We start from the raw sequence: 15654 nt of genomic DNA, 5'->3' as shown, positions 1-15654 counted from the left end.
GATCCTTGAGTTGATGTGCAGTGCTTCCATGCCCTCCCACATGAAGCAAGATTTTCTTGGTTGCTGAAGTTTTGTAAAGCATTTTTGACATAACAAGAGAATGCATCACTCTGAAAATTGCTGTTTATCTGTCACAACTCCTTCATTTTCTCTCCTTTCCCAATAGTTTAATGAAGCACTCCTGTATGAACAAGAGCAGGTCACTCAATTTGCCGAGTTCTGACATTTTCCACAAAACCATACCAGATGTAGATTTTAAATGCCTTCCCGCTCAGCCTAATGAAGCATTCCTCCCATAGGAATAGGGAGGACAATTCAAACTGGTTTATGATCAAACTTGGTGACTTTGTGAGGGACATTAAATGACAAATTTGTCCCATGATTGCAGGCAGCCCAGATGTCCCACTGGCTCCCCTGTCCCCAGTCCGTGAAGGAAAAAATAGCATCAGGAAAAAAGCGAAACCTCCTCTACTGGCTTGGGAAAGTTTTGTTGCAGTTCACCACCTGCTTCCCATTATCACTTGGGATAAACTTGCGTTTACACTTACGGTACCACTGCAATTACAGTGGCTAGCTAACAAGGGAATTGGGCCCTCAGCAACTTGCTTACTGGTGTCACCAAATGTTACTGTAGAGCAACACTGTTAGCAGCTGTTTTCCTCCACATGAGACATTTGCCATTTTGCTCTAATTTGTACTGTTTACTCCTGTAATGGGAGCAATTACAGTATTTCATTAGCAGCATTCCTTAACAATGAACTCCTCAAGGAGCAGAACATTTACAAGCAGGCGTAGCAGCTAACACTAAAAGCACTATTTATTGTTCAGTTATATCTTCCTCCCATAGAGATTGAAGAAACTGGCCTAGCCATGACTGAACATTAATACAAAACATTAGGAACAAGAGAGTAAGTCTTTAAATAAATGCAAACTTATGTTTTTTAAGCAAATGTCACTCACTTCAGCAAATGCAATTGGAACTTCTAACTAATTTTATACCAGAAAAGTATCCAAAGACATGCTGTGGAAGCACCAAGGCTTATATTAAAATACATGCTTTTAGTGTCTTGCACTGTTGGATCTCAACATTGTTTGAGTTCTACATAGGAATATGTAAGCTATTTTTTCTCTCCTTAGAAATGTCTTCCATATTCTGTAGCCAGCGATGCACCAGGATAAAAACTACATAATGGGATTTGTACTGTTTATTAAATAGTAAGCCAACCATGCCTTAGAAGCCTGACAGTGTCTATAACTTCTCTGCGAGGTGTGAGATGGCATAATTACATTTAGTTACTGAATGGAAACTAATTCCAAGATCAAGGCCTAAAAATGTTGCTTTTTTTTTCACATCCTTAAAATGAACTGGATGGATGGGACAATGGGAAATAGTTTTAATAATTTTAAATAATTTTTATATTTTAATTAATTAATTAATATTAATATTTTTAATAATAGTTTTAATAATTTTAATTAATAAAAGAGGGTACATTTAGGTCAGAAGTTAGGAGGAAACTCTTTACTCAGAGGGCAGTGAGGCCCTGGCACAGCTGCCCAGAGAGCTGTGGTGCCCCATCCCTGGAGGTCCTCAAGGCCAGGCTGGATGGGCCCTGGGCAGCCTGAGCTGGTGGGGGACAACCAGCCCATGGCAGGGGTTGGGGCTGGGTGGGCTTTGAATTATTCAATGATTCTGTGATATACTTTGCATGCATGAATCAAAGGTATCTTCCTGAGCGATGAAACGAAAGGCTGAGTGAACTGGGTCTGTTCAGCCTTGAGAAAAGAAGGCTGAGACGGGACCTGATCCAGGTCTATAAATATCTAAGGTGTGGGGGGCAGAATGGCGAGGCCGGACTGTTTTCAGTGGTGAGTGGAGACAGGACAAGGGGAAATGGCCAGAAACTGCAGCATAGGAAGTTCTGCACAAATGTGCACAAGAACTTCTTTACAGTGAGGTGACGGAGCACTGGAACAGGCTGCCCAGGGAGGTGGTGGAGTCTCCTTCTCTGGAGATGTTCAAGACCTGCCTGGATGCCGACCTGTGCGACCTGCTGTAGGGAACCTGCTTTGGCAGGGGGTTGGACTCGATGAGGTCCCTTCCAACCCCTATGATTCTGTGTGATTCTGTAAAATAAATTATTTTACAAGGGATGCAGATAATTAATGCTGTCTGTTGTCTACTGGTCTACCTTCTCTTCTTGCTCTGACTGCTCTTAGTTTGAGATGGAGAAGCTGAGGATATGGAAGTGTACAGTTCCTAGATGAAGATGTTCTTTGCAGAACATATGCTTATCTGAAACAGGCTTTCTCAGAAAGAAAAGCACCAAGAAGGACGTGTATAGTTCTTCACGCACTGCTTGTCAATCCTATGTCTGGCACAGCATCACCGCAGGCAAGCACTGTGTTAGCAAACAGCACAGATAGGAGCTCTGTTTTGATACAAAGTCCTGTCTATTATGGATAAAACCTAAATCTCCATAACATAGCAGAAGTAGTTGGCTCAGCTCTACACAGACTTCAATAATTAGTCTGCAGCAGAAATCAGAAGGTCATTTCATGGCTTTTCCATCTCACTGGCTTGCTTACACAGCCTTGTGCTTTAACCTGTGATGTCTATGTCTTGAGCTTACCTAAACTTCCTCTCTGAGCTTGATTTCTGGTTAAGAGATTCAGCTGGTACTCAGGAACGGAGTTGCTTGCATATTGCTAAACATGAAAAATAGCTGATGAAACAGCAGCTTATGATGCTGAGTTCACACAAAAATCAGTTCTGGAAGCCACACTTTTGTAAGCAAATATCTTTATACATTGTCCAAACTCCTGATCACCTGTAAATGGCACACAATCTCTGGTTCTAGAGGTTTTTCAGATTTCTGCTCCTCTTTCCTGTTTGATCATCTCTCATTTGAACATTTAACAGTGGTAATTTTTTTGCATGTTTATTCAAGTTGAAGCCTAAAAAAGATGCAAGTAATCTGTTTCCCAAACTCTCCTAAGTAGATGAACCTATCTTGCTATTTACTTCAGAGAAAAAGTAGTCTCCTGGATCTGCAACACCAATGGTTCCAAAGATTGCAACATGAATTAATCAGGATGCAATCAAGACAGAGTCAAAGGACAGACTGCCTTTATATAGTTAAGAGGGATCAAAAAGTCATTGGAGCTAATTGCTTAGAGGTAGAATCATAGAATATTTGAGGAAGGAACTTTTAAAAGTTTCTATTCCACGCCCCCATGCAATGAACAGGACACCTCCAGCTGGAGGGACACCTCCTGCTCAGATCCCCATCCAACCTGACCTGGAGTGTCTCCAGGGACAGGGCACCACCACCTCTCTGTCCCACTGCCTCATCACCCTCATTGTAATAAATGTTTTTCTTATATCCAGTCTAAATCTCCCCTCTCAGTTTGAAACCATTTCCCCTTGTGCTATCACAACAGATCCTGTTAAAGGGTCTGTCCTCTTCTTTCTCACAGCCTCCCTTTAGATAGTGAAAGATCGCTCTCAGGTCTCCCCAGACCCTTCTTTTCTCCAGCCTGAGACAGTGAAGTATTTCCTCCTTCTCAGTGCAAAGAGCATTGCTTATCCATATTTACACTACGTACACAATAGCACTAAACCGTTACCATCCCTAGAAAATCTTCTACCATTTAGACAGGCTTCAACACATAATGGGTTGTCTGGTTTGGACAGAAACTCAATGGGTTTGATGTGAAAATGAGCTCAGTAGCTGTGTGCTATCCTTCTGCAGGCATCACACTAATGACCCTGATTTGCTGAAAACTGCAAGGATCTCTGGTATTTTCAAATGAATCTCAACACAAAACTGCTGCTAGAGATAAAGAGACAGCTGAGGCTTAGCTGCCAGTAATGCTTCACAGAACCAATCACACCATGGCCACCACTGTAGCACGATGTCCAGAGAAATGCGGTTCCCAGAAGCATCGATAGTTCCAGTGCAGGAAGGAAAGTAAATCACAGCCATTTTTAACATGATATTGAAGGTTTTTCCGAGCACCATCTTGTAGTGAGACCTAGCTCTGGCGTTTTGCCACTACAGAGGTTGGAGATTGGCACACATATTTGTGTGTTCAGCCCAGGAAATCAGACTCATGAATCTCAGTGCTCTAAGGACATGTTGTCTGGGGACCCTGCCTGGAGAACCATTTATTAAACAAATCTGGTTGGCATTTATTATAGCAGCATGTTTTCCCAAACTTGCTTGATTATACTTCTGCCTTGGATCAGCTATGATAATATTTATTCCAACTGGGTCTCATTAGTTGCAAAGCAGGAAATTATTGCTAAATTAACTGGCTCAAAATATTAGTTCTGTATATACTTATCCATGGAGCTATTTTTAAAAATTCTTGGGTTCAAGTAAGTATAAACTTTTTCATGAATTAAATGATGATCCCGTTTTAGTTCCTCAGTCTTTTGGGTCTGCCATTATTTAGGACCTGACAGTATGCTTGCTGAAGTTGCAGTTCCATTATCTTGGATGGACTTTTTAGATCAGGCTGCTGATGGTGAATTTATTTGAGATAACATTATGTGCAAAGGAGAATAAATGTTGCAAAGAAACTAGAGGTTAATTTTACCTGTTTGCAAAGCTGTCGCTTAGTCTTCAAAGCAGAAAGAGATCAAGCAAGATTTGCAGAATGAAAAAAGGCAATGGAGGATTTTGGAATAAAATTTAACTTGGTAACTTCTTGTGAAGGTTTAGAAATTTTAATATAGCATTTTCAGCTCTCTCCTTCCAGTCCTGCTCAGGCCATGTTTACCTCAATAATACCCAGTGCATTGAAGGGCATGTAGTTGGAGGACTCTACAAATTTCCAATGTTTTTTGTGTTCATTCACAACCACCCATGATTAGTTCTTTACACACCCATGATACACTAATCACTCCTGCAACTGTCTAGGCAATAAGCCTTTTTTTTCCTATGTATGGTCATTATAAAGTATGTAGCTTCTCTTATTTGAATTGTTTCCTGTAGAATGATGAGGTCAAATGTCAGACATATTCTCAGAGATATTATTTATCACTGAATCATAGAATGGCTCAGGTTGGAGGGGACCTCAAAGCCCACCCAGCCCCAATCCCTGCCATGGGCTGTTTGCTCCCCCTCAGTCCAGGCTGCCCAGGGCCCATCCAGCCTGGCTTTGAGGACCTCCAGGGATGGGGCACCACAGCTCTCCGGGCAGCTGTGCCAGGGCCTCACCACACTCTATGTAAAAAATTTATTCCTAACATCCAACTTAAATGCCCTCTCTTTTACCTTTAAGTAATTCCCCCTTGTCTTATTGCAATGAGAATACATAAAAGGTCAGTCCCCTTCCTGCCTCTAAGCTTCCTTCAAGTACTGGAAGGCTGCGAGGAGGGCTCTGCAGAGCCTTCTCTTCTCCAAACTAAACAAGCACGTGTCCCTCAACCTGTCTTTCTAGGAGAGGTGCTCCAGCCCTTTGATCATCTTTGTGACCCTCCTTTGGAAGTAAATTAACTGAATTGAACTAAATTGTTAGTTATAAGGGAAATACAAAACTTCCCCAGATCACTACTCAGTAAAGATCCAGAATACTCTGGATAGCTCCAGAATAGCAAAAAAAATAAGACATTAAATCTAAATTCAAATTTTACTACACATCTACCAACTCAGGAGAGAGGAAGATACTTACATGCAATGGCTCCAAATCTGGGTAGGACTTCTGGGCTCTGCAGGCTGCTTGTTTCAAAAAAAAATCAGATTTCTGAAACCCGCAGCAAAAGGAAGTTGTTTAGAGAAGCTCACTAAACTCTGTCTGTATTTATGTGTGTGGGAGGTCATTATTTAAACTTTCAATCTGTCTTATTTTCCCATTGTATGGATGTATCTAAGGGCTATGTCTTTGTCACCACATTAAGCACATTCTCTAGCACTTGGGCCAACTTTCAAACTCTTTTTCCTCCCAAATAGAGTGACTATTTAATTGAGAATGGCCTGTGCCAAGTCCTTAATTATGCCTGGGAGTTGTTTAGGAAACTTTAAGCGTGAAAATACCTCAGGCACTATCCTAAGAAATAAATAGTATAAATGATAATTTTCTAGTGTCTAAGACTGTGTGATAGCACCGTTTAATTTACTGTTACTGCTTATTGTAGTACATGCTGATAATACAAAGTACTTCAGATGATAGCAATGCAAGCCATGCTTAGATGAGAAATATAATTCAGAGATTCATTGGGATAAACACACTTCTTGGCCACCTGGGCACACTGCTGGCTCATGTTCAGCCAAGCATCAATCAACACCCCCAGGTCCATTTCCTCTACACAGTCCTCCAGCCACTCCACGCAAAGCCTGTAACGTTGCCTGGGGTTGTTGCGGCCAAAGTGCAGGACCCGGCATTTGGCCTTGAACCTCATCAGTTGTTGAACCTCATCCCATTGGCTTCAGCCCAGCTCTCCAGCCTGTCCAGATTCCTCTGTAGGGCCTCGCTACTCCCAGGCAGATCCACACTTCCAGCCAATTTGGTGTCATCTGCAAACTTACTGAGGGTGCACTCAATGCCCTCATCCAGGTCATCAATAAAGATATTGAAGAGGACAGGCCCCAGCACCGACCCCTGGGGAACACCACTCTTGACTGGTCACCAGCTGGATTTAGCTGCATTCTCTACCACCCTCTGGCCTGGCCCTCCAGCCAGTTCCTTATCCAGCCAAGAATGCAGCAGTCCAAGGCACGGGCTGCCAGCTTCTGCAGGAGAATACTGTGGGAGACAGCGTCAAAGGCTTTGCTGAAGTAGACTACGTCACGAGCCTTTCCCTTGTCCACCAGACGGGTGCGAGCTTTCTGTTTTAACAGTGGCAGTGAGAAGTTCAAGAACACGGCTTCCTTGCAAGGCTCAAAATCCTGGAAGCAACAAAAAAGATCTACAGTTAGATTTACTTATTTCTATTTAAATCTTGTTTTCCAGCTCCTGTGAAGATAAATGGAAGAAACAACAGTATTTCAATTGGGTTTATTGATACATAGCAAAGTTTTGTATAAACTTCTAAGAAACTAGGCTACTGTGTTTAACTGCACACTGAAGTTATCCTTTTACTTCTAATTGTTCACCACAAAGAATCATAGAACCATTAAATGGTTTGGGTTGAAAGGGAGCTCAAATCCCACCCAGCCCCAACCCCTGCCATGGGCTGGTTGCCCCACACCAGCTCAGGCTGCCCAGGGCCTATTCAACCTGGCCTTGAGCACCTCCAGGGATGGGACAGCACAGCTCTCTGGGCAGCTGGGCCAGGGCTGTAAATCTTTTCCCCTGACAGCTATTGTAAATCTCACCTCTTTTTGTTTAAAACCATTCCCCCTTATTGTCCACCCCATGTAAAAAGTTGTTTTCCATCCTGTTTATAAGTTCCCTTTAAGAACTGGAAGGCTGCATTGAGGTGTCCCCAGAACCTTTTTTGTCCAGACAGAGCATGCTCACTTAGCTATAGGATAACAATCTAATTGGCACTTCTGCTTAAAATCACTTGGCTTACAAAGTACTTAGCTGCTCAGTACATTAATATTAAAAAAATAAATAAATAAAAATCAGTGTTAAAAAAACAATGATTGTAAAAACGAATGTAGCCACTAGATGGGGAACAAGATCTGGTTAGAGAATGAGAGCATCAGCCTGGATGAACTTGAGGAACTCTCATCAGCTGCGACCTGCCAGCCTTCAGCTGATCACCAATACTTCAATAATGTATCTCACTAATGCATCTCGACACTTCTATAGGCATAGACAAGTAGGCTGTTCAATGAACTGGAAAGTTTTTTTTCTTCTCTCTTTTTTGTTTTGTTATGATTTGGGAATGGTGTTGATGAAATGGTGAGAGAGAGGAGTATTTTAAAATAACTGTGATAATTCCTTGCCTTTCGATGGCTTTGCCGTATGAAATGATTGAAAGGTGGGCCCTTGCGAACCTACTGAGGTTTAACAAAGCAAAGTGCAAGGTTTTGCACTTGGGTTGAGGTAATCCCAGATATGTATACTGTTGCTAACCTCCATGCAATCCCAGCCTGGTCCACAACACCTTATCAGCAGCCCTCCTGTCTGCACCCCCACCCGGCACAGGGACATGAGAGATGCACACCATAGGGTGTAGCTCAAGTGCCAATTTAATGCTGTGCAACACCTACCTACATACCGTGACACGCGACCGCCCCGTGAACCTGTTGACCCACCAAGTACCACCCAGAACCACCCCCTGTAACTACCGCCCACCTTAGCCCAAGTAGCACCCACACCGAGTACTGCCACATATACAGACAGGGAGAAGAACTCCTTGAGAGTGGGCCTGCTGAGAAGGACTTGGGTTGATAAAAAACTTAACGTGAGCCGGCAGTGTGCGCTTGCATCCTGGAAGGCCAATGGTATCCTGGGTTCCATAAGGAGAGGGCAAGGCAGGGCAAGGGAGATGATTGCCCCCTTCTAGTCAACCCTTGTGAAGTCCTCCCCATGTCCTGCGTCCAAGTCTGGGGTCCTCAAAACAGCAAAAATATGGAGCTTTTGGAGAGGGTCCAGAGGAGGGCCAAGAAGATATTCCAAGGGCTCGTAGGTTTGTTGCAAAGATTGGATACAGGCTTGTTTTTAGCACAGTATTCTTAGAAATGGTGTGATTTGTTAGCTGTGCTGCCATTAGAAAGTTCAACCAAATTTGGACCAGAGGGTTAGTGACCTCAAATATAGGAAATTTCTTCCAGAAGAGAAGACAGACCAATAACACTGTCTATGTTGTCAGTGCTTGTCTTGTGAATCATACCAGGAGGTACAGGCTAGCCAGCTCCAGTGTAGCAGATGGACACAGAAACAGAGGTCAGAGACTCCTGCATCCAACTGCCGTTTTTGTAATGCCTTGCTCTATAACACCAGTCTCAGTGGTAGTCAGACCAATGACAGTCACTAGGGAAAATAAGAGTTATTTTTACCTTGGCCTCTTCAGGCAAATTACAATAGTATGAAAATAAAGATATTAGCAACTGACATTTTTCAATTGCTGGATCTGGTAGCACAGCAATGGGAGGTTTTGGGGAAAACATGAATGTGATTAAGGCTGTTTACATAGGAAGGGAGAGGCCAAAGCAGAGAAGGCCAAATACATATGGGCTATGTGATGATCCCAAATCACTCCTACAGAGTACAATAAACATAAAGTTGATTTACAATGGAGAGAGGAAAGGGTATCTTTTTTCCACATCTATGTATACGAGGGTCCTCCAAGAACACTCCTGTGTTACCTTCACAGACAGCCATGTAACAGGGGTGGTGACCTCCTCCCCAGATATCACATAGTGAGGGGACAGCAGCTCCTTTGGGACATCACAGTGCATCACATGCAGTTGCATAGGAAAAGAGGTGTTCAGTGTACTGATAAAGGAAATGCCAAGTAAGTTAAATATTCCAGAAGACAACAACTGTTAGTGCATTATTCTGTTCTGCTAAATTTATAAAGTTTGGAATACACATTTTTATGCAACTGACATCCAATAATAAGTATTCTAGCAAGAAACAGATTTTTAGGATGAACAATATTTGTAAAGATGTAGGACGATTTATTTCTAATTAGTGTAGCACCAGTTCTTCGTGAATGGAAGACACAATTTCATTGTGTTTACGTTGAAAGCTGAAATGATGGCTGTTCACTTGTGACACTGACATTTCACAAACTGAATGAGCTGCCTAGAAAGTCAAAACTGTATGAATTTTCTATTGCTCTCCTTTTCCTACTCTCCCTTCTCCACTTCCATTCATTCTGTTCTGGATACCAGTATTTCATAAATGCCTTTGATGCTTTTTTGACATTTTTTGGAGATATTTACTTCAGCATAGCTTTATTGATTCTGTGAGGTTTAACTTCATCTCACGCTGTCATTAGTGTAGGAGGACACAAAAAATTGTTCAGCATGACATTAAGAAAGGCTTCTACAGGCATCTTCAGTTTTTAAAAATAATACCAATACAAGATTACAATCCTGGATTGAGGTTAGCACAAGGAAGTGGTTAGTTTGGCTTGGCAGTCACAAGAACCAAGTTGTAAAAGCCGTTAACCAATTTCCATGGCCTTTTTTCCCTTCCTAGAATCTGAATCAATGCTTAAACACTGATGGACAGAAGTCACACACAAGGAAAATAAATGGCGCTATTCTCGATTTCCATGGCTAGAGTGCAGTAGTCCAGATGTCTTATTGCTTGCTCACAGATTTAATATATTATGCAGGCAGAAACAAGTCATCGGTCATTTTCTGAATTACCTATATTGGGTCTGGCTATAAAGACAGTGTGTGTGATTGATTATTATCTTGTTTAATAGAAGGGCTCCTGTGGATAGAAAGACAGCTTCTAAATGCTTCCTGAAGATGAGATGTTGACCTGAATTTCTAAAATAAGTGCCAAATGGTAGACATTTTAGTTTTCACTGAGCATTGAATAAAGCTAGGAGCAGATGAAGAGGAGCTGGATCATCACGTTCACTGAACAAATCAGTACTATTGCGAGTCTTGCACATACACACCAACTGCAAGTTCCAGAATGATGTACTACTGATCCTGGGAAAATTCGATAGGCGTATTTACCATAGAGCTCAGCTGTCTGATGATTATGAATTTCCTAGGAGCTTTCTGGCCCCTCCTAGTATTTTTTTTTCTCGTTTGATTGAACTGAATTAAATGATAATGTTCTGTGTAGCTATTGTTCTGATTTCTATAACCACCATTTCCTACAGCTTTAACAAATATTTTCAGTAACAACTTTTTACTATTGGCTAGATATGATTTTACAGTATCCTGTAACTAGTTTTGCTTCTGGAAGCTCAGGGAGGCAGATAACCCTCCCCTCATCACACTCCACTTTGAACACTGCTTCAGAGGAACACAAAGGCCACAAAAGCTGCTGAAGGAAGAATTCCCACAAGATGCATGAAACGAATCCCCACAGTGCATGAGGTGGTGTGGATTTTCAGTTGCTCTGAGCTGCAGTTCTCTGGAGGTTTTCTTAAATTAGAGCAGGCTCTGGGAGTAATGCCTCATGCCTTAGGCTATGCTAGTTCCCAAATCAGATGTGAATCTGACAGCCACTCTAGGGCTGTGCTGGTGGGTCACGTCTTTTTTGTGGTATCACAGCCAGTGCCTTCAAAAGAGATCTGGGCTTATGTACTGCCTAGATGTGAAAACCAGGAATAATAGAATTCTCTTATAACAGGGAGAGAGATTTACCTTACAACACCACAATTCTTATCCCTTACTCAGCCATTTACTTTCCATTCTTGTGCATGTATTAAATGCCCAGAAAACATTGTATCTGGAGGTGTGGGTGGCCTGAAAGTGCAAAGGCTGCTTGGGATAGTGGTGGGGGGCTATGGAAACGGAGGGAGCCAGACCTCAGCTGACTCATTCTTGTCGTCAATGTTTTTTGGGAGCAGGCTTGAGGAGAACTGTCCCTTGAACAGTGCCTGGACATATTCTTGGAGAAATCTGGTTAGATATACAGAACATGGGTGTTCCCCTGAACAGCGTAGCACAAGACACAACTGACCATATGTTGGTGACAGATGGCAAGACCTAATGGCCATGTGCAGTGTTTTACCCACCTAGGTAATTTAATAAACGTTACGGTAGGTCCACGCTGATGCTTAGACTAATCTGTGTTATATCCATAGAACATCCACAGGCTTCACTATTCTTCAGCTTCTAACATAGGTGAATTGAGCTGCATAATATGGAAAAGCGTTATAAATCTGAGACACTATCCAAAATGATCATATGATCTTCTTTAGTGTGGCTTAGTAAGTTTGTCATGCATAATATCTGGATTTCTTTATTTAAAATATTTGAGATTAGTGATACATGATCTGACAAAGATTTGTTTGTATCTAAACATCTGTGGTATTATGGCAGGTGATCTGCTTATTGAAGAGATGCTGCACTTTGACTCTGAACAGTAGTGAAAGGAAGTTGACACTGGCAGCCCATTAAATTAAACAATTAAAGAAAGCACTGATATTGGCAAAACTTGACTGACAAGTCCCTTATGAAGATCCATATGCAAATATAGATCTTTTATTTTCATTAAGTGACAGAAAAATATTTTACTTGTGCCTTGTGACAATGAGTCATGTTGGGAAACATCCTGCTAGCTCTCTCACATGTTTCTGATGTTTGAATGGTGCTGAGGATTTCTGTTTGAAGTATGAACCACCAACAGCTCTTGTGACAGCTGCAGCATCTTCTGTAATCATATTTATTCTTCATCAAAGCTTAAAGAGAATCAACACAGTCCAGGCTTTTTACACTTGGTTACAAAACAGCCAAATTTTACAGATTCTAGAGGGAATCATCTAAAATTTCTTTTTCATCACATCTGTAGCAATCAAATCTGTGAACAGTAATTTTGGAGTTTTAAGCATAGCTGTTGAGCACAGTGGTCCTTTTAAGATTTGTTTTCTTAAGCAGTGACATTGAAAACACGCGTTCTTCAGCTACATACCTCATGAACAACCTCAGGACAAGCTACGTGCCACCCAGCTGAAAGCAGCCCATCAAAAAAACACCTAGGGCTCCTCGTGGACATCAAGTAGAATGTGAAATAGCAATGTGTCCTCGCTGCTAAGAAGGCAAGTAGTATTCTGGGCAGCATTTTACAAAGCATCATGACCAGCAGGTCAGGAAAAGTGATCTTTCCCCTCTATTCAGCACTGGTGAAGCCAGTCTCATGTTCAGTTCTGGGCCACCCAGTATTAGAGAGACCTAGACAGACCAGAGAGTCCAACGAAAGGCTACAAAGATGATAAAGAGCTGGAGAATCAACTCTGTGAGGAGATGCTGAAAGGGTTGGGGCTGATCAGCCTGGAGGAGGCTTAGTGGGATTTCATCAATACAAAGCAGACAGAGCCAAGCTCTTGTCAGTGGTGCCCAGTGCCAGGACAAGAGGCAATGGGAACAAACTGCTGCACAGGAGATTCTCTCTGAACACCTGTCTCGCTCCAATTTATAGGAGGCACAGGAGGTTCTTTGATATATATATATACCCAGTGTGAGATTGAGAAGCAACGGTTCAAATGTTGGTCCGCCTTGTTTGTTTATTACAAATCTCAATCAAGGCGATGGGGAAAGGGAAGACAAACACTATTATGGATCAGGTGATGAGGAAGGGAAGGTAGGTTATAGACAAGATAGGAAAAAAGCAAGAATTGTGTAAAGTGGGGATAGTCTGCAGGATGAGTCTGGGAGGAAGAAGGAGGACTCAGGTCCAGGAGAGTCTGTCAGCATGCAGGCATTCCGTAGTGAGGGAGCTGATGGCAGACACCTTTGTTCTTCTTCAGCATGCAGGCATCACGTCGTGAGGAATCTGTTGTCAGAAACCCTTTGGGAGGGAGCAGCAGCATGGCTGGCCTTAGGCAGCAAGAGGCTGCAGCGACGGAGTAGGTCCAGGAGGAAGAGGGGCAGGACGTGAATCTTCTCATGGCCGTAAAGCTTCTTCTTCATGAGGAATCTGTTCCCAGAAACCTAAACCTCATGATTGTAGGTCCCCTTTTTATCCTTCTTCTCCTGCCAGCATGGCATTCCTGGACACTTGGGTAAGAGTCATGTGCAGTACCCCTTGAGAGGACGATCTCCCTGGAGATAAGCCCACACAAGAAACGGCTTCCTGGCCATTAATCTGCAGCTTATCTCTCTCGTTGCCCCTGGCCTTGTCCATCTGTGTCCCTCAGACAAAGGATTTTGCAACCCTTACCCAGGACTTGTCCATCTGTGTCCTCCAGACAAAAGATTTCTCAACCCTGGTCAAGGACTTGTTTGGACACGTTCCTCAGCAAGCTTTGAGGCATAGAAGAATAATCTCTTACAACACCAGAAGCCCTTCTATGCTGTGCATGATGGAGCACTGGCACAGGCAGCTCAGAGAGGCTGTGAGGTCTCCTCCTTGGAGATCTTCCAAAACGGCTGGGGCATTATTTTGGGCACCCTGCTTTTGCTGTCCTTGCTTGAGCAGGGGTTGGAGCAGGCAGAACCAGAGGTCCCTTCCCACCTCAACCATTCTCTGATTCTGTGAATCTATCAAACACAATGGAAACCAACCTTTGGAACTTCTTCCAAAAGACTCATCATGGTGAACAAATACAAGCTGTTCCATGCGTAGCCTGAAAATTCATAGTAGGAAGATGTAACAGAATACTTTCCGAGCCAATACACATCAAACTAACACCCTCCTAAAAACTTAAGTCTGCAAGTTTATTACATTTTTAAGTGATACTGACCACTAAGATGCTGACTTTTTATGACAGTTTAGGACGTTGATATTTTGCCAAAAAGCAAAAGTAGGGATGCTTGGAAACTGGCCAATACATACCAGAAAATAGAACATGAGGAATTTATAAGAAAGGAAGCTCACAATTTTGACTGCTGAATTGGAAGTATGTATAAATGTTTTCATGTCAGTGATCAAAGGAGCTATTGCTCTTTGATTCCTAGGTAAGCAATAAGCTATTTGGGATGCAGTGAAATGTGGATGCAGCATTCATATTCAAGGGGATATCAAAATGTGTTCATGTGGTCTGAAGTATATAACAGTGATATAAACCTTGGAGCAATGCCAACCATTTGCCAATCAGACAGAATTATAGACTACAGGCAAACAGATGGCAACATAATTGAAGGCTACCAATGGCTCATTAAAGCATCATGCAAACTAATCATCTTGTAACTGAGAACCTGCATAAAATATTAAAATATCAACTGCCACACAAAGCAGAAGTACAACTAGTCAGATGCAGGCAGAAAGGTCTTTAGTGTGTTTGTATGTCTGCACTTCTGATGCATCAGGTACAGGCACAAAAGGACATGCCTTTTTGGATGACACATAATTCAACTGTGAGACTTACTGCCTCAGGTGGTCTGGAAGAGAAATACAAAGAGCCTGAAAAATAGATTCTGCAAAGAATTCGAAGAAGAGTCCCTCAAAACTTGAGAAACCTCTAAACCAAAGCTAATTGATATCTTTGTGGAAAAAAACAATAAAATCAACAAGTTGAACCCAGGATTTCTAAGAGAGAAGCTGCAAATGCTATTCAGAATATGAAGCTTAATATAAATATGCATTTGGTGACTGCAGTATTCACAGCATGAGGTAATTTTGCATTGATGGATGGATGGATGATTAGAAATAAACCAGATGCCTGTATTAAAGTAAATCCTCCCATTCTTACTAAAGAGGAACAATACAAATATAGTAAAACCATGAATATCCATCACAACATAAACTCTCCTGCATTTTTTTGAACATTAATTGATCACTGCTGGCTACCCAGATATTTGGTATGTTTTTTGGAGCATACTAGAGAAATCTCCCTCAACACATCACAAGCCTCTTCCCTGAGGAGTGACCTCTGATGCAGTAGTGTAAAGCAGTGGAAATAAATGGCACTGAGATGTGAATTAATGATGTATCATGTCCTCAAATCTCTACAGCATGTATGAAGGATTTACTGTGCACCAAGTCCTGAAATGCAGTGTCAAAGTAGAAGGAATGAACATCCTTACTGAATACAGATTTTTAATATGAACTCATATAATCTGATACCTTTTTTTTTTTTTTTTTTTCAGGGAACAAACTTTGCTGTTATTAGAAACA

Source organism: Lagopus leucura, unplaced genomic scaffold (assembly GCF_019238085.1).
Source record: "Lagopus leucura isolate 7727_CA_CO unplaced genomic scaffold, USGS_WTPT01 Super-Scaffold_702, whole genome shotgun sequence".
NCBI lineage: Eukaryota > Metazoa > Chordata > Aves > Galliformes > Phasianidae > Lagopus > Lagopus leucura.
Note: the sequence above shows the minus strand (reverse complement) of the source record.